This window comes from Manis javanica, chromosome 5 (genome assembly GCF_040802235.1).
Source record: "Manis javanica isolate MJ-LG chromosome 5, MJ_LKY, whole genome shotgun sequence".
NCBI lineage: Eukaryota > Metazoa > Chordata > Mammalia > Pholidota > Manidae > Manis > Manis javanica.
The window spans coordinates 137260918-137286158 of NC_133160.1; the positions used below are offsets into that span (position 1 = coordinate 137260918).

Below are 25241 nucleotides of genomic sequence, written 5' to 3' on the forward strand. Positions count from 1 at the left end.
CCCAAAGACATGCACAGACTGAAAGTCAAGGGATGGAAAAACATATTTCACACAAACAACAGAGAGAGGAAAGCAGGGGTTGCAGTACTAATATCGGACAATATAGACTTCAAAACAAAGAAAGTAATAAGTGATAAAGAAGGACACTATGTAATGATCAAGGGCTCAGTCCAACAAGAGGATATAACCATTCTAAATATATATGCACCCAACACAGGAGCACCAGCATATGTGAAACAAATACTAACAGAACTAAAGGGAGAAATAGACTGCAATGCATTCATTTTTGGAAACTTCAACACACCACTCACCCCAAAGGATAGATCCACCGGGCAAAAAATTAGTAAGGACACGGAGCCACTGAACAACACAGTGGAACAGAAGGAACTAATAGACATCTACAGAACTCTACATCTAAAAGCAACAGGATGCCCATTCTTCTCAAGTGCACATGGAACATTCTCCAGAATAGACCACATACTAGCCCACAAAAAGAGCCTCAGTAAATTCCAAAAGACTAAAATTTTACCAACCAACTTTTCAGACCACAAAGGTATAAAACTAGAAATAAATTCTACAAAGAAAACAAAAAGGCTCACAAACACATGGAGGCTTAACAACATGATACTAAATAATGGACCAACAAACAAATTAAAATAGAGATCAAGGAATACATGGAAACAAATGACAACAACAACACAAAGCTCCAACTTCTGTGGGACGCAGTGAAAGCAGTCATAAGAGGAAAGTATATAGCGATCCAGGCACACTTGAAGAAGGAAGAACAATCCCAAATGAATAGTCTAACATAACAATTATCAAAACTGGAAAAAGAAGAACAAATGAGGCCTAAAGTGAGGAGAAGGAGGGACATAATAAAGATCAGAGAAGAAATAAACAAAATCGAAAAGAGTAAAACAAAAGCAAAAATCACTTAAACCAAGAGCTGGTTCTTTGAGAAAATAAACAAAATAGATAAGCTTCTAGCCAAATTTATTAAGAGAAAAAGAGAATCAACACAAATCAACAGAATCAGAAATGAGAACAGAAAAATCATGACAGACTCCACAGAAATACAAAGAATTATTAAAGACTATTATGAAAACCTATATGCCAACACGCTGGAAAACCTAGAAGAAATGGACAGCTTCCTAGAAAAACACAACCTTCCAATTCTGACCAAGGAAGAAACACAAAAATTAAACAAACCAATTACAAGCAAAGAAATTGAAATAGTAATAAAAAAACTACCCAAGAACAAAACCCCGGCCCAGACGGATTTACCTCGGAATTTTATCAGACACACAGAGAAGATATAATGCCAATTCTCCTTAAAGTTTTCCAAAAAATAGAAGAGGAGGGAATACTCCCAAACTCATTCTATGAAGCCAACATCACCCTAATACCAATCCCAGGCAAAGACTCCACCAAAAAAGAAAATTACAGACCAATATCCCTGATGAATGTAGATGCAAAAATACTCAATAAAATATTAGCAAACTGAATTCAAAAATATATCAAAAGGATCATACACCATGACCAAGTGGGATTCATCCCAGGGATGCAAGGATGGTACATCATTCTAAAAACCAGGAATGTCATTCACCACATCAACAAAAAGAAAGACAAAAACAACATGATCATCTCCATATATGCTGAAAAAGCATTTGATAAAATTCAACATCCATTCATGATAAAAACTCTCAGCAAAATGGTTATACAGGGCAAGTACCTCAACATAATAAAGACCATATATGATAAAACCACAGCCAACATTATACTGAACAGCGAGAAGCTGAAATCTTTTCCTCTGAGATCTGGATCAAGACAGGGATGCTCAGTCTCCCCACTGTTATTTAACATAGTACTGGAGGTCCTAGCCATGGCAATCAGACAAAACAAAGAAATACAAGGAATCCAGATTGGTAAAGAAGAAGTTAAACTGTCACTATGTGCAGATGACATGATATTTTACATAAAAAACCCAAAAGACTCCTTTCCAAAACTACCAGAACTGATATTGGAATACAGCAAATTTGCAGGATACAAAATTAACAGACCCAAATCTGTGGTTTTCCTATATACTAACAATGAACCAATAGAAAGAGAAATCAGGAAAACAATTCCATTCACAATAACATCAAAAAGAATAAAATACCTAGGAATAAACCTAACCAAAGAAGAGAAAGACCTATACCCAGAAAACTATAAGTCACTCTTAAGAGAAATTAAAGGGGACCTAACAAATGGAAACTCATCCCATGCTCGTGGCTAGGAAGAATTAATATTGTCAAAATGGCCATCCTGCCCAAAGCAATATACAGGGTTGATGCAATCCCTATCAAATTACCAGCAACATTCTTCAAAGAAGTGGAACAAATAATTCAAAAATTCATATGGAAACACCAAAGACCCCGAATAGCCAAAGCAATCCTGAGAAAGAAGAATAAAGTACGGGGGTTCTCACTCCCCAACTTCAAGCTCTACTACAAAGCCATAGTAATCAAGACAATTTGGTACTGGCACAAGAACAGAGCCACAGAGAAGTGGAACCGATTAGAGACTCCAGACATTAACCCAAACATATATGGTCAATTAATATTTTATAAAGGAGCCATGGACATACAATGGTGAAATGACAGTCTCTTCAACAGATGGTGCTGGCAAAACTGGACAGCTACATGTAGGAGAATGAAACTGGATCACTGTATAACCCCATACACAAAAGTAAATTCAAAATGGATCAAAGACCTGAATGTAAGTCATGAAACCATAAAACTCTTAGAAAAAAACATAGGCAAAAACCTCTTAGACATAAACATGAGTGACCTCTTCTTGAACATATCTCTCGGGCAAGGAAAACAACAGCAAAAATGAACAAGTGGGTCTATATTAAACTGAAAAGCTTATGTAAAGCAAAAGACACCATCAATAGAACAAAAAGGTACCCTACAGTATGGGAGAATATATTTGTAAATGACAGATCTGATAATTGCTTGACGTCCAAAATATATAAAGAGCTCACATGCCTCAACAAACAAAAAACAAATAACCCAATTAAAAAATGGGCAGAGGAACTGAACAGACAGTTCTCCAAAAAAGAAATACAGATGGCGAACAGACACATGAAAAGATGCTCCACATCGCTAATTATCGGAGAAATGCAAATTAAAACCACAATGAGGTAACACCTCACACCAGTAAGGATGGCTACTATCCAAAAGACAAACAACAACAAATGTTGGCGAGGTTGTGGAGAAGGGGGAACCCTCCTACACTGCTGGTGGGAATGTAAATTAGTTCAACCATTGTGGAAATCAGTATGGAGGTTCCTCAAAATGCTCAAAATAGACTTACCATGTAACCCAGGAATTCCACTCCTAGGAATTTACCCTAAGAAAGCAGCACTCAAATTTGAAAAAGACAAGATGCACCCCTATGTTTATCGCAGCACTATTTACAATAGCCAAGAATTGGAAGCAACCTAAGTGTCCATCAGTAGATAAATGGATAAAGAAGATGTAGTACATATACACAATGGAATATTATTCCGCCATAAGAAGAAAACAAATCCTACCATTTGCAGCAACATTGATGGAGCTAGAGGGTATTATTTTCAGTGAAGCGGAGAAAGACAAATACCAAATGATTTCACTCATCTGTGGAGTATAAAAACAAAGGAAAAACTGAATGTACAAAACAGCAGCAGAAACACCGAACCCAAGAATGGACTAACAGGTACCAAAGGAAAGGGACAGGGAAGGATGGGTGGTTAGGGAGGGATTAGGGTGGGGAAGAAGAAATGGGGTATTATGATTATCATGTGTAATGGGGGGGTGGGAGAAAGGGGAGGGCTGTACAACACAGAGAAGACAAGTATTGATTCTACAACATTTTGCTATGCTGATGGACAGTGACTGTAAAGGGGTTTGTTGGGGGGACCTGGCATAGGGGAGAGCCTAGTAAACATAATATTCTTCATGTAATTGTAGATTAATGATAACAAAAAAAAGAAAGAAATGGGAGATTACTCCCTGATAGGATAAAACTAACTGTAAATCAACGATTAATGCATGCTTTAAATATCCTTAATTTTGATTATTTAAAGGCTGTCAGATGATCAGCTATGGAAGTACATTTCTCTGATAATATTACTTTCTCTTAAAAAAAAAGGAGTTCCTGTGTGGTGATCTCCAATAAGTTCTTCACGATGATATAAAGGGCATATCTAGGTGTGGGCAAAGTGTTTGTTTGTGTTTATACAGAGGATCAAAGCCTAATTTGGCTACCCAGAAAATGAACTAAGATACGATATGAAAAAGAACTTCCAACATCAACATTCTCTGGAAAAGTCATTCCAGAAGATGATCATCAAAAAACTTCAACAAAGATCCTTGCGCTGTTGCATTGTAGCTGCATTCATGCCACCAGTTCGTGGACTTGCCATTGGAATGAAGGAGACATCTAAGCTGGCCTGTGCATACAGTAAAACAACAAATTTGACTGGATCTGTACTGTTGGAACTCAACCAAGAATTAGTAGAAGTGCAAGTTGCAGCGCTCCAAAATTGTGCGACTATAGAGTATCTACTGTTAAAAGAACATATGGGATGTGAACAGTTCCCAGGAATGTGTTATTTTAATTTGTCTGATTTTTCTCAAACTATTCAAATTCAGTTAGACAATATCCATCATATCATTGATGTTTTCACTAATGCGTAGGGTGCCTAACTGGTTTTCTTGGTTTCACTGGAGATGGCTGGTAATTGTAGGTCTGCTTTGGTTATGTAGCTGTATTCCTATTATATTAATGTGTGTGCGTAATTTAATTAGTAGTTTGAAACCTATACATGCTTATGTTACTCTACAAGAAGATAGGTCAAAGAAATAATCAATCTCCCCATGTTTTCTTCCATCTGCTACTTCCATAGCTTTTCTTCTTCCTTCCTAATTACAACCCTTAAGTAGAATTCGTGCCTCATATCGAAATTACTGAGTATCATAATTCTTCGAAGTGGTAAAGATACCTCAAGACAAATGCTGGGCATAAAAGGGCATAAATCTGCAAAGAGGTAAAAAGCTAACCTTTTCAAACAATATTGCTTCTCTCTCACTTACCAACTTTACATTTCCCTGTATGGCCCCAGAGGATGACTAGTCAGCCAGAGACAGGTAAGATTCCCCAAGGGAGGAACAACCTAAAACAGGCACAGTCACAGGGGGGCCATCAGGTGAGAAATTGGGGATCAACAGAGGTGAGGCTTAGAACCTCACCCCACCCCCTGTTTTGAGAGAAATCTTCTACATCCGTGGATGTTTTGTTGCCCTTGTCTAGCTTGGATTAATACTTAGTCTATAGGCACACACTGGATCATCTATATTTGCCCTCTTACAGCACTAAACTATGTTTTCTACCTTTATCTTGCATCTACTTACCACTTCAGCATTTTATTAAAAATAATAATAATTATTATAATTATAATAACAAGGGAGAAATGTGGGATTCACATATAAATCAAATATAAAAATCAAACGAATATTCATATTTGACCTGATTGTTTATATTTCATAATGTGTGATCAAAACCAAAAGTTTCTGTGATGACTGCCCTTGCACTGTTCACCATGTAAAAACTTAGTCACTATGTAAGAATTTGTTCACCATGTAAGAACTTGTTCATTATGCTTCAGAAGATTGGAGACTGTTGAGAATTTGGCTTGCGGTTGATTAATGATTGTGCATTGTGTCCCCTATACAGAATTTTATTGTTGTTAACAACCATTTGATCAATAAATATGAGAGATACCCTCTCAAAAAAAAAAGAATGTATTGCTTATCTGTCTAAATTATTTGCATTTATGGTTATTTCATTGTTTTAGCTCCATACATATTATTTTTAGATTTTTAGAATGTGGAGAAATTAAGAGTATATTAATAAACTTTAATATGTATGCTTTAGTGAGCAGAACGCAAACATTGTAAGTTATTTTATTCTCCTCGATATGTAACAATACTAAGACAGGCAAAAACTATTTAGTTATTATAGCTACAATTATTTTTAAATGCTTACTATGTAGTAAAAATTGGACTAAGTGCTTAACATAAATTGTCAATGAATTAGAAACTATCATGTTAGGAATGATACCCTGCTAGGAATTAAGAAAATAAGACTCAAAGATGCTGAGTCAATTTGCTCAAGGTCACTATGGAAGTATGTGGCAGAGCAAATTTCGAAATCAGCCGGGTGTTACAAGTTCAATATTGAAAACACCACATTTATTTTGACAGTGTTTGGTAATACTTAAATACACAGTGCTTATTATGAAAGGGAATATTAAGAAATTATTTTCAACTTTCATTCTAGCTCCTGGCAATAGCCCCAAGTGCTTCCACACATAGTTCTGAACAGCTGGAATAAAATATATAGCTATTATTTATCAATTTTGGATGTTATTATCATTTACTTCTGGGAAATCACAATCCTGCCCAGCATATTGCTTATCTATATTTATTTAATACAGAAAACAAATATACTTTTGAATATAATGTACAGCTGAATTGGAACTAATCTTTAATCACTCTAAGGAATTTCATAAAGTTTAGCAACAATCTATCTAAAAGATTCTTCTGTACATAACAGTATCTTCCCTTGGATTTCCATTTTACTTACAGAAGAATCCCAAATCCATTACTTGTAATCTATGACATCTCTAGGGCCTTATGGCCACCACTGCTAGTTCACTCACCCTTTTCCAGGTGTACTGGACTCCACAGCTATTGCTCTAATACACCAAGCAGACACCCACATCAGGACATTTGCACTTGCTGTCTTCTGCTTAGACTCCTCTCCATCCTGGTATCTACATGCCTCATTCCTTACTTACTTTCAGGTGCAGATCAAATGTCACCTTCCTGATAACCCTCTCCAAAATAGCACCAACTACCCCCTTATCTCCAACTGTCACCTTGTCTTTACCTTTATTTATCCATCTTTCCAATTGTTGATTCATTTTTAAAATTGTTGTTCAACAGCCATACCAGGCTGTTTGACATGTACCATTTTTTGTATAGATGGTACACTTACTGGTTTTCCACTGATGTTGCCCCTCAGTGCTGGTTTAATTATTGTAACAAGGTGAAGTTCAACAACACAAGTTTGGAGAATTGTAGCTTGTAGGATGGCAATGCCCAAAATGTTCTCTGGTACTGGTGAAAGAAAAACCTAATATTCTCATGTGAGAGTAGAACCAATTTGCAGTGTCAAAGGGATCTTCCTGATCATAACCATTTGCCTTCTGTAACCATCAATGGCATTTAGGGGGCCAGAAAGCTTCTGAGAGTTACCATGTGTTAGAGTATATCTGGCTCTATTATCAACCAGTGCCCTCACCTTTCTTTATTTTGTGGGGACTAGTGAATAGTGAGCTCAACATGGGGCCTTGATTTTCCCCAGTGGCCCTCACCTGGAGACAATCTTGGCCTGCATCTTATACCTAAGGCATGGGAGGCATCCATCCCAAACAGGACTGTATCCCTGAGACCTCTGCTGGAGCAGGTGGGGCTCCAGGAATAGTAGGGTCGGGTATGAACTGGTGTTCAGGTTTTAAGGTTTTCCTCAGACTAGCCAACACATTGTTTCAGGAGGGTTCCCAACAGCAATGAAGTTAAACTACATTTGCTTTGGGTTACCTTTGGGGGACCCTTTATAGCCAACTGGGATAGCCTTCTGGCATTTTGAGTTCTTTCTGTCTTTGGTCTTTCACACATCCTATACCTGTTCCCAGGATTTGTCAGTTCCCCCCAGATCAGCAATGGACCTCCCAAATCTTAAATGTCTCATCCAATGCCTGGGTTCATCATGGATATCAGCATCCCACACTTGGTGCCAGGAATGAGTAGAGTCTCTTAGCTTTCATTCCTGTGTTGTCTTTTGGCTCCACTTTTTCTCATAAAGCATCAGTCATCATTGTATCATTGTTTCCCTTTGTGAAATTTATCTCTCTCCTACCCCCAACCTTTTCCAAGATTTCTTTCTTTACCTTTGGTTCTCAGTAACTTACACAGTGCTGTGAGTATGTGTTGTCTTCTTGTTGTTTGTGTCTGCTCAGCTTTATGTTTCTGTAGATTGACATTTTTCACTAAATTTGGAGAAATTTAGCATCATTTCTTTAAATATTTTTCTCCTCCGTTTCTTCTCTTTACTCTTTGTTATATCAGTTATACATATGTTAGACAGCTTAATATGCTCTATAATATATTGAAGTTGCATTAATTTTTTAAATTTATTTTTCTCTGTATTCTTCAGATCATATAATTTCTATCAACTGGACTTCAAGTGTGCTGAACAACCTTTTTGTTTGCCATCTTCTATCTGCTATTACACCATCAGCAAATTCTGCATTTCAAATATTACACTTTTAAGTAGAATTTCCATTTTTCTTTTTTATAATATCTATTTCTCTGCTGAGATTCTTCATCTGTTCAGCATTATTTCCTTTACATCCTTGAACATAGCTATAATAGCTGATTTAAAGTCCTTGCCTTCTAATTCTAACCATTGAATCATATTAAAGAATATTTCTACTTTCTACTGTCTGCTTTTGCTTTGGACTATGGGCCACACTTTCCTTTTATTTTCAAATATGCAGTAAATTTTGATTACATACTGTGAATTGTGGATTGGATATAGTAAAAATCTGGATTCTGGAGTCTTTCTCAGAGAGTGCTGATTTTTGATTACCTAAATTACATACTGTGTATCTTGAACTTGTGGAATTTGTGAGTTTCAGTTTAGTCTTAGCCTTAGGAAGAATGCTCAGTCCTAAAGAATAATAATTATTCCTAAATCATAACCCTTCACATTGGAGAGATTTAAATGTCAATTCCTGTTCCCACATGTGGTAGGCAGCAATTCAAATCTTTGCGTAGCATTTTCAGCCTACAAGCTGTTGTTTCCCCCTGTACTTCTTGGAATCTGCTCTGTGCATGCATCATTCCAGTTTATCCAAAGATCTGAGAGAAGTTCACATGCAGAATTCCCTTTCCCTTCTGTGACTCCTTCTTTTTCAGTATTTATTTCCTCAATTTCCAGGTGGTTTAGCAATTCTCATCCTGACCCAAACCACTTAGTTTTAAAACTGTGGCTTTCTAGTTGAGTTTTAGCTCCCCTGCACCAACCACTTGGACTGGGATGTGCCCTCAGGAAAATAACACCCTGAACTTACCCAGTGGGCTTCTCTTATTGCAAGGGTCAAATAATGTTCAGTCTTACTTGCTTTGGGTTGATCTCCTGAGTCTCAAAATAGTTGTTTTATTTACATCTTATCTAGACTGTATAAGTGCTATCTGAGGGAGAGTTAGTCTAATATTAGGTACTCTGCCATTCATTACTAAAACTGGAAATACCTAGAGATGTATCTAAAAGGTGCATGACTAAAAGTATGATGAGAAAAGGCCTCTTGAAATCAGGGACTTCAAGTGCATTTGTTACAATGATAATGCCAATAGAACATGTATCTTAAAGGCTAAATGCCAATTTTAAAAACAGAGGATTTAATAAGAATTGCTGTTGGAAACATAGTAAACAAAGAAAGGTGATGGTTTTTGAACTTATTGGAAACTATCCACAAAAGAAAAAAAATACAGTGAAAAAAACAGAACAGTCCATGACGATGACCTCATCTAATATTTTACTTTACAGATAATCAAGATGAGGTTTTAGCTTGTTGAAGTATATCCAGATAGTAGATCCCGATATAGAACCACAAGTTTCATGATGCCATCTTCTCTCAAGCCCCATGTTATTTATGGACACTGTAAACCTATTTCACACTAGACAGTATTTTCTTTATATTTAACAATGTGCCCATACTGATGACATTGGGCTTCTATTTTCTACAGACAGCTAGGTAAAAATGAGCTGCAAAAACTCATGGTAATGCCCATAAATAAAGGATGTTTGATAGGAAGCCTATGCTCTTGCTCTGAACCACTATATGCACATATATCTCATCTCTGTATTATTCCATTCCAATACTGTTAGATCTTAGAAGGTCTACAGTGGCCTGGTTAACTTATACTGGAAAGGAGAAATTATGACATGTCTGGAGTATAGAATTACAAGTTTTCACAAGATATGGCAAGAACTAGTTGCATGTGCTGAGACATAGCTTCCAAAGGAATTTTGACAGAAAGGACGGTGTAGGTAGTTCAGCCAAACAGCAGATTATCAGATATCTGTCAGGCTCATTGATATAAGGGAGAAGAAAACCCAAAGGCCAACAATTCTGAAAATCCAAGTACATATCTGACATCAAGAATATCTTTGCAGGTAATTGACACTCAACCAGATGGACTTCAGGACTATGACCAGATCCCATGAAATGGTGTATGGGAGAGATGCCTAACTTCCACCACGCTTCAAGCTACCTTCTCTGGGCTCCCTACCTCCTCTTCTACTCCATTCTAACGTAGCCTGAGACAAAGTTTACTGCTCTGAAGCACCAATACTAATAGATTTATGCACCTATATGTTCATTGCAGAATTATTTACAATAGCCAAATACGGAAGAACCTAATGTCCATAGATAGATGAATGGATAAAGAAATTGTAGTATACCTATGCAATGTAATATTATTCAGTCATAAAAAAGAACAAAATCTTGCACTTTACAACAACATGGATTGACTTCCAGAGCATTATACTAAGTGGAATAAGTCAGAAAAAAGACAAATACCATATGATCTCTTTTACATCCTTATATGTGGAATCATAAAATAAAATAAACAAGCTCAAAGACACAGAGAAAGACAGAGTGGAAGGTGTGGGGAATGATAGGAGAGTTGGGTGAACTACTATTTTTTTAGTTTAAATAAATTAAGTAAACATTTTTTTGAAAGTCTTTTTCTCTGTATTCCCATGATTTTCTGTTCATGCCCTGTCAAACAAAGCTCAGCGCACCTGACAGTACGAGATGTTTGCTTCCCCCTCCCACCAGCTCATCACTACAAGCAGAAATAACACTAGATTCTAAAGGCCTTGAAGACATGGACTATATTTTTTAATCTCTGTATCCCAAAGATCAACACAGTGCTTGACACATGGTAGGTACTAAGTCATTGTTTGTGGCTAATGGAGGGCTAAATGGATTGTATCCTTACCAGCTAGGTCTCCCATAACAAAATTGCACAGACTGGGTAGCTTAAACAACTGAACTTAATTTTTAACTTTCTTACATTTTTGAAGGCTAGAAATCCAAGATCAAGGTGTCATCAGGTTTATTTTCTTCTCAGGCTTCTCTCCTTGGCTTGCAGATGGTCACTTTCTCACTATGTCCTCACACAGTCTTTCCTCTGTGTGTGAACATCCCTGGTGCCTTTATGTGTCCAAATTTCTTCTTCCTATGAAGAAACAAACCAAAGTGTGTTAGGATTTCCCTGACAGCCTCATTTTAACTTAATCATCTCTTTAAATGCCCGATCTCTAAATAGTCACATTTGAGATACTAAGGGTTAGGGATTTTGTGGATTCACAGTCCCACCCATAATAGATGGCATAATAAAATCACGTACTAGTCCAGAGTCTCAAACACAAAAGAACATGCCAGAACAGAGGTCTGTGAACTGAACTTTAGTATAAAAGAAAATCGAGTCCTGAACAAGAAAGAAAAAGGAATATGAAAATTGGAGACTGAAGATCTGGTTTCAAGTGTGGTTTCCTTACAAACTGGGCAAATTACTCTGGTAATTATTTACTACTTCTGGATCTTGATTCCCTGAACTCCTTAAAAGAGGCTGGTAATATTACTTGCTTTATTTCACAGGGTTGTTAGGAAGATAAAATAAGATGTGTCCAATTATTTGTACACTACAAACACTAGTTTTGTTCTGTTTTGCTTTTTATCACTGACAGGTCTGAGGCACAAGATCAGGGGACATCCAGCTTACATCTGGTGATGGAGACTAAAACAGCCCCCAACCTGAAAATGCAGGGTAAAAGATTCTTCTGCGAGTGAGTCTTTCTTGGCCACAAAATTGGAAAAAAAAAAAAAGAATCCAGCAACACTTAGGCCAGGAACCTTGACTACTCTGAATCAGTCAGCACCAACTGAATAATTGGAACAACAAGAAAAAAAAAGGCATAGATAAAATAAATTCATTAAGCAAAACTGATCAAAAACAAGTTAATCTGACCTAAAACATTATAAAACTTTCCAGGATGTAGGTTACCCTGGTTTGCTACAACAGAAAAATATCTAGAAATACTTACTTTATTCTGCTGTCATAAAATGTTTGGTACAACATTAAAAAATAATACTTTTGTTGTTGCTGTTTTATGTATTTGTCCATCACGGAGATGAAAGTATAAAAGTAATTTTATTCCCTTTTGTCCAAAACTTTTAAATCAGGCAGATATGGACAAGTACTCATAGAAAGACAGTCCCAGAGGGACTATGAAATCACGGAGCCTTTCCTGTTCATTTCACAAAGAGAGAAGCTGGGAGTAGAGACATCAGGTCCCTGGCCAGTGAGTGACAGAGCCAGCAGGGAACCGAGCACTGCTCCTTAGTCCCCAAGCACGCTCAGTCCTCTCCCTGCACCGTGTCCTCTATCATTCTCTGGGGCTCACAACCTGTCCCAAATTGGTAAGGCATTTTAAACTGTCCTAAAACACATACATGGCTATTTTGAACTTAATTACTGTCTACTTATCTCTGAATAAAATCTCTAGAAAAGCACTGGCTCTGTAGAATTTTTATTTCTCCATGACAGTATTTTAATACCTAGGAATGTCTGTATAAATTTAGACTTCTCCTGCAGCAATGTTTCTTTAAATTGTAAACCGCACACAAGATCACTTCACCTTTAAGCAACTGGTTTTTCAAATTCTAGATCAATACTGACACCCAGTGGTAAAACTTGTTAGTATCTGCAAACTGAAGAATTAAAATGAGTTGCTGGTCAGGACATATTTTGACTAATAGCATAATGTTAGTGTTCAATAAACACATCATTATCAAAATAAAAAAGAAAGAGACTAGACGATATTCTCCTGCATTTCTGTGATATCTGTTCAGTGAGAAATGGAAAATTATTGTTCAGTTTTGTGCTATTAAATATATTGTTTAATTCCAATTATAGTGGCATATTCAGTTTTACTGTATTTTATAAATTAATTTGAAAATTGATTTAAAATCTGTAACTATAAACTTAAGCTACAGTTTTTAAAAAATAGCTGACAAATTATACTTTAATTTTAGTGCTAATTCAGCAAAATCCACACAGAACACTCTCTATATACCTAAGTTTGCAGATTGTCTTGTCCGTGTTTAGTGAATGCAAAATCAGCAGTGAGTAATTATTTCTTTGTTAAATAAATATTTCAATTCCAGAGAATATAGGCTGAGATTATGAAGACTCCCCCAAATTCTTAAACATTATAATGGATATAAGTTTCCTTCATTATAAAGGATAACTAAATGTAAAAACTTAGTGTCTTTTCCAACACTTATTGATCTTATCATACAGCTCTAAATCTTTCCACTTATAAAGACATAAAAATTATTTTTCCCTGGAGCATAATTTCCTTGAAACATTCCCAGGAAATTATTCCCTGAAATAATTTCATGATTCATATTTTCACATTTCCATATAAAACATGTGGTAGACTTGTTAATGACAAAGATCCAAGCCACCACTGCGTTTGACTGCCTGGTCTTAATTTAGCCCAAACTTCTATTTTCTAAGAAGTCATTTTGTAAGACCTTTACTTTCTCTTATTTCCATTACCAACAATAACATATCATTTCCCTTTCATGTCCATTTTCAATAGACTATAAATCCATTAAATTGTGTGTGTGCGTGTACGTGTGTGTGCACATGCATGTGTGTGTGCTTGCATAAATACAAGTACATGATTCACAAATATCAAGTATCTTCGGTATTCTTTGGATTTCTTTTAATTATTCCTAGGATTTAAAATATACATCAAAACATGCACATTAACAGATAGTCTGAATATGCAGTCTAGAAAAAAATATGAACTCTCATTTAGGATGACTGAGGACAACACTTTGAGAGGGTACACTTGGTAATATAAACATAAACTGATTTAGAGAAAAGCAAAGAGCAAGCTATGGCATCAATTGAAGCTTTATGTTTAAAATTTTGCTGTGATTTCCTGTAAATACACAAAAACTAATTTAACTTTGACCATAATTTTTCCCTTACTGTGTTCAGTTCACAAGGACTTTTCAACAGTCCAAGTTATTTTTCTGTGTAGGGACCAAAGGCAGGCCACCCCATGAAATGCCATTCTGATGCCAGAGTTCTTGTTCACGAAGCCAAAGAATGAGCTTCACAAACACTCAAGGCAGAAGAGCAAGGTACAGGCTTTTATTTAGAGATAAAGTGAGAGGACAGAGCTCCCAGCTCACACCAGGAGGGGACAAGAGAGTCCGTGGTTGGCTCATTGTCTAGGGGTTTTATGCGCGGTTGAGGATTTTCAGGAATGAGAGTAAAGGGTTAGGGGTGCAGACTTGCAAGACCACCTGCCCTGCCCCCCCAAAGTGGGCTGGGTTGTTGTCTGTTTGCTTGGGTTGTTTATAGTTGAGATTGCTTACCAAAGTAATCTTTTGCCTAGGTTGCAGATTACTTGATTATAATTAGAGAAGGGAAAACAGCACATAGCTACAATTAAAATAAACAGGGCTTTTTAGCAGGGTAAGGTAAAGTTTACATTGTCATGATGTAATTGATACAATAAAGTCATGGTTTATGCTGAGATACTTTTCTTTATCTGCAGAACACTCAAACATTCCAGGCCGAGTTGCTCCTGGCCTTTTGAGTTTTAAGCGATTTCACTGAAGAATGTCTATATTCCTAATCATGTATACAAATCTTTAGCCTAGAGAATTAGTGTGACTCTGACTTTGCATAATGCTTAACACAGAGTTTTGATAGGGATTTCTTTGCATATTGTTACATTGTTCTGACTGTAATTATCTTGCTCTGCTTTTTCTCCAGAGGCCCTCACCCTACCCTGACTACACCCACAGTCCCTGTCTCAATTCTAACATGCAGACTTCAACGGAAAACTATCAAGGCCCAAAGACTAAGGAAGATACTTTGACTGCAGGCCACACCTACAACCTCGACCCGACCACTAGGTAAAAGGATGTAGACAGAGGAACTTCTCCCAGAGGAGAGCTATCACCAGAGATAGCTATATGATAACGAATTTGGGGTGACAGGAAGGAATGTGACAAAGCCTTTTCTTAAAACTTCCCTCTGTGCCCCATTGGTTCTGTGTGGCCCATCAGGTATTTTTTTATTAGCAAATATTTACTCTTTTCATATTCTTATGAATCACTTCCCTTTCCCTTTGATGTCTCAGACCCCCTACCCACTTCTCCTGGGTTCAGGATGACAGAAATACCTCATTCTCCCTGTCTTTGGAACCCATGTCTGTGGATTCCCCATTGGTACATAATTAAACTTTGCTTTTTTCTCCTGTTAATTTGTCTTATTTTCTATTTGATTCCTGGACCAGCTAGAAGAACCTCTAGGGTTAAAGGAAATTTTTTTCTCCCAACTGGTGCATGTAGAAAGACACAGGTCATTTGTATGTAAGGACCTCTTTTAAAAATTAGTAGAATTTCATTTGGGGAAATATGGCAATTTGCTACTTTGGGTTTTTAATTTTTGGACTTGTTTTCAACTAAATCGTTTATTCACTGAGCTAATAATCATTAGGGTCACTTAGTTTCCCTGGGATGTTAGCATAATAAAAGGAAAAATAAAATACATTAACAGCTGACTTAACTCTAGGAATACATTCAGAATAAATTATTCCACCTTTGATGTTCTATAGGTGCAATACCCAATAAACAAGTCAATGAATTTTATAACTGGCAAACAGAACCAGAATATACAAATATGTTACTCTTCTATTTAATTCAACACTGTAACTACTAAAGACTATTGAAGTATGTGTATAAATGTTAAAGTGATATTATATTGACTGTAACTTTTTATTCAGCAGCATTTCCATGCTTAGCAATAATAAAAATCCGTATTAGTAACCTAGAGGCCATAAAACATTGCTCTGTATGGTCAATGAAAGATTAATTATAATACACAGTTGTTTTCTGTTAACTAGATAACAAAAATAGCAGTAACAAGAGTAGCAATGATGGTAATAGTGGCAACAGTAGCTTCCATTTATTGGGCACTATGTGCTAGTCACTGTTCTAATCTCTTTGTATTAGTATCTTGCTAACACAATGGTATGAGGCAAAGATGAGAAAAACATGCTTAGCAAAATTATAGGCCTAGGTCACACAGGTGGTAAGTGGTAGAGATTACAAATCAAAGGTGTACTCTCCAAGGTGTTTTGTGGTGGAGGTCATGAATCAAGTCACATAGATGGTAAGTGGCAGACATTATGTATCCAAAGTCACATAGGTAATAAATTATAGAGGTTAGTTGCTCAAGATCAGTTAGGTGTTAAGTAGAAGAAATTCTGAGTTCAAGTTCATATATTACATTGAATATAATATGAATATTCAATATAATATAACATAGGTATTCAAGGTCAGATGAGTGGTAAGTGGTAGTAGAGGCTGTAAGTGTAGGATCACATAGGAGGTAAGTGCTAAGTCTCCCCACTCTCACTTCTCTTATTAGTAAACTGAGGGCTTTGGTCTGGGTGATTGTGAAGGATGCTACTAGTTACCCAAAAGCTATTCTTCCTCTTCTGCACAGTAACAGAGTTATGGCTGATTCAACTGCCTAACTAGGACTTTACTTCCCAGTGCATCTTGCAGATAGGCATGGTTTCGTGACTGAGTTCTCACTAAAGTTCAATGGAGTGTCAACAGAAGTGACACCTATTAGCCTGGCCTGGCCTATAAAACCTTGCACTGAGCTACTGAGCTCCTATATTTAGGTTCTCTTTTCACAAACTGGTGTAAGTAAGTTCCTGTACCCAGCTTCACTCAATGACCAAGTGAATCAGCAAAATCAAAGTAAAAGGAAGCTGGGTCTCTGAAGGATTGCCTGGAGCATTGTTGTATACCAACCTAGAATGCTTACTTCAAACTACAACATGAGATTTTAAAAACTTTGTTCTTTAAGCCACTAAACTATTGTTCTCTGTTATACCAGACAAGCCTTATCTTAACTAATACAATGAACTTTCAGATGCCTTAAATTCTGAAATTCTTCATTTTTAATCATAGAAGTGAAAGATGATTAATGTTATGCTCCTAAGTTTAAAAATGAATATAAATTATTGCTTAATAAAACTAGAATCTCCAGCACTAGAATTCTTATACCAAGATGATTTATAGTATACATCGTTTCTGATATTGACCTCCCTGGAATCTAATCACTTTGTCTTTCTGCATATAATAGCATTGGTAAATATAACCTTAACATCCCCTATCATATTTCCTAAGACTTTAAATCCATACCATAATGTTAAGTGAAAACTATAATAGAGATCATGCTATTTTGTTGTAGATAAGAAAGTATACCAGATCAATTTTCTAGCATTTGAAAAAACTTCATATTCATAATCCATGACTAAACTGAAAGAAATTTTCTTTCTATATTACCCATCACCTGAATTTTAATGAATATAAAAGAGGGAAAAACATTGTGAGAATAAATCAATTCATTCATCATCAGAATAGCAGTTTCTAGTAAGCAGTATGGAATAATTCATATAATGAAAAATATGTTTGATTGTTTCTTGTTGAAAAGAGTGCTGTGGAAATTATTCTAGGTGTGGCCAAATGGAAGCAAGTCTCCCAGCATGTTCTACATTACATAATAGTAGCAGTGTCACTATTAAATCCACAAGTGTTTTGAAGAATCCATTAAGTGGATCAGGATGTCACAAAATGTGTAAGATACAAAGAACAAATCTGGAGGATTTACACTTTGTGATTTCAAAATTTATTGCAAAGCAATCATAGTTAAAACAGTGTGATACTGCCATAATGACAGACATACAGTCCAATAGAATAGATAGAGAGCCCAGAAATAAACCCTTGCCTCTACAGTCAAAAGATTTTCAACAATGGGTCCAAGACCACTCAATAGGGAATAGACAGTCATTTCTACAAATGGTGCTGAGGAAACTGGTTATCCACATGCAAAGGAAAAAAGTTGGACCCTAATCTAATATTGTATACAAAAATTAACTCAAAATGGATTTAAACATAAGACCTAAAATTATAAAACTCATAGAAGAAAACACAGGGCAAAGGATTCATGGCACTGGATTTGGTAGTGGTTTTTTGGATATAATGTCAAAGGCACAGGCAACCAAAAAAAAAAAAAAAGACAAATTGAACTCCATGAAAATTTTTGTATTTGTCCATTAAAAGACACTATCAGCAAAGTAAAACAGGTAACCCACAGAATAGGAGAAAATATTTGTAAATAATATTGATAAGGGATTAATATCTAGAATAAATAGAGAACTCCTAAAACTCAACAATAAAAAACAACCTGATTCAAAAATGGGCAACAAACATCAATAGATATTTCTCCAAAGATACACACATGGCTAATAAGCACATGAAAATATGTTTAACATCACTAAACATTTGGTAAATGCAAATCAAAATTATAATGAAATTTCATCCCATACATATCACAGTGAGATATACTTTATAGCCATTAGGATGGTTCCTATCAAATGAAAATGCAAAAACAGAAAATAACAAGTGTAGATGAAGATGTAGAGAAACTGGAATGCTTGCACATTTTTGGCAGGCATGTAAAATGGTATACAGCTGCTATAGAAATAGTATGGCAGTTTCCCAAAAAGTTAAAAATAGATTTACCAAATTCCACTTCTTTCACTTCTAGGTATCTACCCAAAATAACCAATAGCAGAGTCTCAAAGAGATATTTGTACACCAATGTTCATAACAGAATTATGCAAAATAGCTAAAATGTGGAAGCAACACAGTGTCCACTGATGGATAAGCAAAATGTGTTGTACACATATGATGAAGTGTGATTCTGCCTGAGAAAGGAAGGAAATTCTGATACATGCTACAACATGGATGACCCTTGAGGACATTAAAGTAAATCAAATCCCAAAAAGACCAATACTGTATGATTCCATTATATGAGGTACTCAGTGTCAAAATCATAAAGACAGAAAATAGAATGATGGTTTCCAGTTGCTGAGGGAGGAGGTATGGGGAGTTATTGTATAATTGATAGAGTTCCACTTTCTGAGATGTTATATGTTGTTTGGTTTTCAAACAGTGATTCCTCTAGAGTGTTTTTTAATCATGGAAATCATAAACTTGGGTCAATAAATGTATGAAAAATCAATTTCATGTAATATTTCTCATTCCAACATTCCTATGTCCTATAACATATATTATTATATGCATTCCTCCTGTCTTCCAACATTAAGAACATTATAAGAAGAGAAAATACTAACAAAAAATACACAGCAAGCATGAAGTCAGCACACAACTTGAAAATTACCTTACTGTTAAAGATCCCAATTTTTAAATTGTCCTTGTGTTCACTCACAGTGGCTAAAGTGGTAGGCACCCTTCTATTCTCACCAAACTAGGGAATTTTTTCAATTTTTTCCTAGGATTTTAGTTACATTTTTACTTTGCAAATTTTTGAAGATCCACATAGTTCTATAGGGTTTCTCACACATGCCCTGTCACCACCCTTTTGACTACACTCAGCCCCACTTCAACAGCCTTCTTGCCTATGGTTATGTGCAATCCAAAAGCACCTGTGGCTTTAGCATTTGGGAAACAGAAAATTAAACCTTGATTTATTTCTTCTTAATTACTTCCTCTATATCTTTATAATGTCCTAAAGTCAGAATCTGCATTTATGAAGTTCAGACCATAGGCCAGGCATTGTTCTAAATGTTGGAGAAACAAGAACAAATAGGGAATAGTTTCTTCCCATTAGGAACCAACAGCCTGGAGCTCATAAGCCAAAGCATGCCATGCAGCACATAGGGACAGGACACTACAGCAGCATAAATCAGGGAATGACTGATGGATAATACCAGTGGAGTATAGGAGAGACTTTATTACGATGGCACTGCTTGAGGAAAATGTTTAAAGATAATTAGCCACAGAGGCAAAGAGGGAGACCAGAGGCAGGAGAAAAGAAAGGCATGGACAAGATTTGAAACATTGAGGCAATATGAATAAAAATATGGGAGCTTTAAACAACATGGTACATACTGTAAGAGCCAAGGTCTTCGACTTGAGTTTGAAGAAGTCATAGTGAAATGTGACTTTACAGAAAGAATTAAAGAGCCAGTTCATAGAAGGTCTTATATTTCATACTGAGGAGTAAAAATTGTAGCACGTGCATGTAAGTAATTATTAGGTGCCAGGTTTTATTCTAGTCTCTACTTGTGTAACGTCATTTGATTCTCAATAAACCCTATCAACTTAGTAGTTTTTATTCCATTTTAAACATGAGGAAACTAAAATACACAGTGGCTTAGCAATTTGCCCAAGGTCACACATCTAGAAAGTAGAAAAGCAGGGAGTATGACATAACAAACTGGTCTCTTAGCCATCAGACTGACTCCCTTCAGCAGTATGTGCTTTATTACATCAAAATGATGAGCCACTGAAGGGTTTAAATACAAGAATAATATGACCATTTGAATAGTAGTAATGAGATGGGATTAAAATTGAGATAGAAGATGGTAAAGAGGAAGAAATTGAAATGCACATTAACTATATTAAGGGAGTAGAACCTATAATACACAAAGAATGATGAAAGAAGAAGAGTGTACCAATTAGTTTTTCTTGCATAACTAATCACCCCAAAATGTAATGGCTTAAAATAACAAGAATTTATTTAAATCATAATTTAATGGATTAGCTAGGGACAGGAAAGCTTAGAAGGGCCTTCCTTGTTCATGTGTCTCAGTGAACTGATGGGCCAGCTGTTAAGATACCTCTGCTGATCTTTGCTGGGTTCTCTCACACATCTGGGGCCTCAGCTGGGATGAATCAGTTGATTCACCTCTGCTGTACATGGACTTTTGTTCCCCAGCAGGCTAGCCCAACCTGTCCTCATGGCAACACAACAGAGTCTAGGTGAGAATAGCATAAATGTGCAAGGTTGCTTGACACCTAAGCTTGGGAATAACACCATCGTCTATTTATCAAAATAAATTTTAAGGCATTTCTCTGAAGAAGATACACATAGCCAACAGCCAATAAGAACAAGAAAAGGTGTCAGTATCATTAACCATAAGAGAAATACAAATCAAAACCATAATGAGATAACATTTCCTACCCATTGGGATACCTATAACCAAAAAGACAGATAATAATATGTGTTGGTGAGGATGTAGAAAAAAAGTCTAAAAAAATTAAACATAGAGTTATCATGTGACCCATGAATTATACTTCTAGGCATAAAAAAGAGAAATAAATGTATATTTCCATGCACACACTTGTCTAAGAATAATAGCCAAAAAGTGGAAACACTCAAATGTCTATCAACTGATGAACAGATAAATAAAAAGTGGTATATCTATACAATGAAATATTATTTAGCAATAAAAAAAAGGAATACTAAAACATGCTACATCATGGATAAATTCAAATTAAAGACTCCAGACACAAAAGACCACATGTGAAATGATTCCTTTTTTATGAAATGTCCAGAACAGGCAAAGCTATAAAGACAAAAAGATTAGTGGTTGCTAGCATCAAAGGATTTGAGGGCTATAGGGAGTGACTGCTAATGAGCACAGGATTTCTTTCGGGGATAATGAAAATGTTCTAAAATTGATTGTAATGATAGTTGTACAGCTCTATGATTATAGTAAAAATTATTGAATTGTAAATTTTGAATGGTTTAATTTTATAGTATATGAGATACATACCAATAAAATTGTTAGGTTAAAAGAAGATTTATTGGACTAAAGATAAAAGGAAGCTAGAATGACCTTGCAATTATAGAATTCTAAATATGGCTATTAGACTAGATACTAGAAAAGAACTTCTAATGTGTGAGCATTTGTAGCAAAGAAAACATATAAATATATATGTGTAGGAATCCAGATTGGTAAAGAAGTTAAACTGTCACTATTAGCAGATGACATGATATTGTACATAAAACACCCTAAAGATTCCATTCCAAAACTACTAGAACTAATATTGGAATTCAGCAAAGTTGCAGGATACAAAATTAATACACAGAAATCTGTGGCTTTCCTATACACTAACAATGAACTAATAGAAAGAGAAATCAGGAAAACAATTCCATTCACAGTGGCATCAAAAAGAATAAAATGCCTAGGAATAAACCTAACCAAGGAAGTGAAAGACCTATACACTGAAAACTACAGGACACTCTTAAGAGAAATTAAAGAAATTAAAGAAGACACTAACAAATGGAAACTCATCCCATGCTCTTGGCTAGGAAGAATTAATATAGTCAAAATGGCCATCCTGCCTAAAGCAATCTACAGATTCAATGCAATCCCTATCAAATTACCAACAGCGTTGTTCAATGAACTGGAATAGTTCAAAAATTCATACGGAACCACCAAAGATCCCGAATAGCCAAAGCAATCCTGAGAAGGAAGAATAAAGTGGGGGGGGATCTTGCTCTCCAACTTCAAGCTCTACTACAAAGCCACAGTAATCAAGACAATTTGGTACTGGCACAAGAACAGAGCCACAGACCAGTGGAACAGAATAGAGACTCCAGACATTAACCCAAACATATATGGTCAATCAATATAAGATAAAGGAGCCATGGACATACAATGGGGAAATGACAGCCTCTTCAACAGATGGTGCTGGCAAAACTGGACAGCTACATGTAAGAGAATGGAACTGGACCATTGTCTAACCCCATACACAAAAGTAAATTCATGAAACCATAAAACTCTTAGAAAAAAACATAGGCAAAAATCTCTTGGACATAAACATGAGCAACTTCTTCATCAACATATCTCCCTGGGCAAGGGAAACAAAAGCAAAAATGAACAAGTGGGACTATATCAAGCTGAAAAGCTTCTGTACAGCAAAGGAGACCATCACTAGAACAAAAAGGCATCCTGCATTATGGGAGAATATATTCGTAAATGACAGATCCGATAAAGGGTTGACATCCAAAATATATAAAGAGCATACACACCTCAACAAACAAAAAGCAAATAAACCAATTAAAAAATGAGCAGAGGAGCTGAACAGACACGTCTCCAAAGAAGAAATTCAAATGGCCAACAGGCACATAAAAAGATGCTCCACATCGCTAATCATCAGAGAAATGCAAATTAAAACCACAATGAGGTATCACCTCACAACAGTAAGGATCGCCACCATCCAAAAGACAAACAATAACACATGTAGGCGAGGTTGTGGAGAAAGGGGAACCCTCCTACACTGCTGTTGGGAATGTAAATTAGTTCAACCATTGTGGAAAGCAATATGGAGGTTCCTCAAAAAGCTCAAAATAAAAATACCATTTGACCCAGGAATTCCACTTCTAGGAATTTACCCTATTAATGCAGGAGCCCAGTTTGAAAAAGACAGATGCACCCTTGTGTTTATTGCAGCACTATTTACAATAGCCAAGAAATGGAAGCAACCTAAGTGTGCATCAGTAGATGAATGGATAAAGAAGAGGTGGTACATAAACACAATGGAATATTATTCATCCATAAGAAGAAAACAAATCCTACCATTTGCAACAACATGGGTAGAGCTAGAGGGTATTATGCTCAGTGAAATAAGCCAGGCAGAGAAAGACAAGTACCAAATGATTTCACTCATCTGTGGAGTATAAGAACAAAGAAAAACTGAAGGAACAAAACAGCAGCAGATTCACAGAACCCAAGAATGCATTAACAGTTACCAAAGGGAAAGGGACTGGGGAGGATGTGTGGGAAGGGAGGGATAAAGGCGGGGAAAAAGAAATGGGACATTATGATTAGCATGTATAATGTGGGGGGTGAGGAGCGCAGGGAAGGCTGTGCAGCACAGAGAAGACAAGTAGTGATTCTACAGCATCTTCCTATGCTGATGGACAGTGACTGTAACGGGGTTTGTGGGAGGGACTTGGTGAAGGGGGAGCCTAGCAAACATAATGTTCTTCATGTAATTGTAGATTAATGATACCAAAAAAGTATATGTGTGTGTGTGTGTGTGTGTGTGTGTGTGTGTGTGTGTATGTATAATGTGTCAAAAGACCTACACAGATTCAAGAGGGAAAGTTAATCCATCTTTCAATGGGAAGGGCTGCCAAGTCACATTGTAAATGGTGTGGAGATAGAGAAGTAGATAATTGTCACCATTTAAAAAAATCTAATTGACAGGAAAGAGGAAAATAAAACATCAATAATGATTCCATGGCTTTTTGCCTGAGAAAATGGTGGATGGTGCCATTTTCAGAGATGGGGCCAGATAGGCTCTCACCAGCTTTCTCCAGGAAGTGAAAAGTTTCTGTGCATGTGTCCAGTGGTCCAAAAAATGAATCTACACAAATAACACAGCTATAACAACTGAAAGAACAGTAGGAGAATACTTAACAGAGAACTCAATTTTTTAAGAAGTTGTTTTTAAAACCTATACGTTGTTAGATGTGATGGCAGAAGCTACTGAACTTTTATAGCAAACATGAACAGTATATGCGAAAATAAACCATAATTTCCTCTGAGGTCTGAAGAGGTATAAAGTCCCCTCACATCTGCCATATCAACCTTTTTGTGGGAATTCACCAAAATGAAACCACTGTCAAGTGTGCTATATAAATGGGTTTTATATTCACTGAACTCTGCTCTGTTTAAATCAAGTTGAAGGCCCTTCTAGGAATACGGAAATTTCATGTATGCTATTATAGAAAAGAACAGAAAAAAAATCTTTGGGGCCAGGGATATGACAGAGGACACACTAGTGCATGACAGAAAGGAAGTCGAGGTAGTTGTTACCGTTCATCGACATGCATTCTTTGCTCAGCTCACAGAGATGATCACACTATCAAATAGTTTTATAAATAGATTCACCTTTTTAATCCTACCTGCTTCTAATTCCTGACTCCTATGTTTAGTGCAAGTTTCCTGTGATCAAACAAAATAACTCACTTTTTTCATGCTAATATTTAAGGCTTTCCCTCAACCTACCACATTTCACATCGTGACCCATATTTCTCAGTCCTCTTAAATTTAGCCGATGCTGTTGTCCCAGTTGTTCATGTGCT

At 36.2% G+C, this 25241-nt stretch overlaps 1 long non-coding RNA gene across 2 annotated transcripts in view; it reads right to left on the reverse strand.

Annotated features, from left to right (window-relative positions):
* The window catches only part of LOC108396150 (uncharacterized), a 180941-nt gene that overhangs the window by 129632 nt on the left and 26068 nt on the right, over positions 1-25241 (reverse strand). For both annotated transcript variants that reach the window (XR_001852875.3, XR_012131745.1), the window contains exon 2: positions 11235-11399. This is a non-coding gene — a long non-coding RNA (uncharacterized lncRNA). The remainder of the gene's footprint in view (positions 1-11234; positions 11400-25241) is intronic.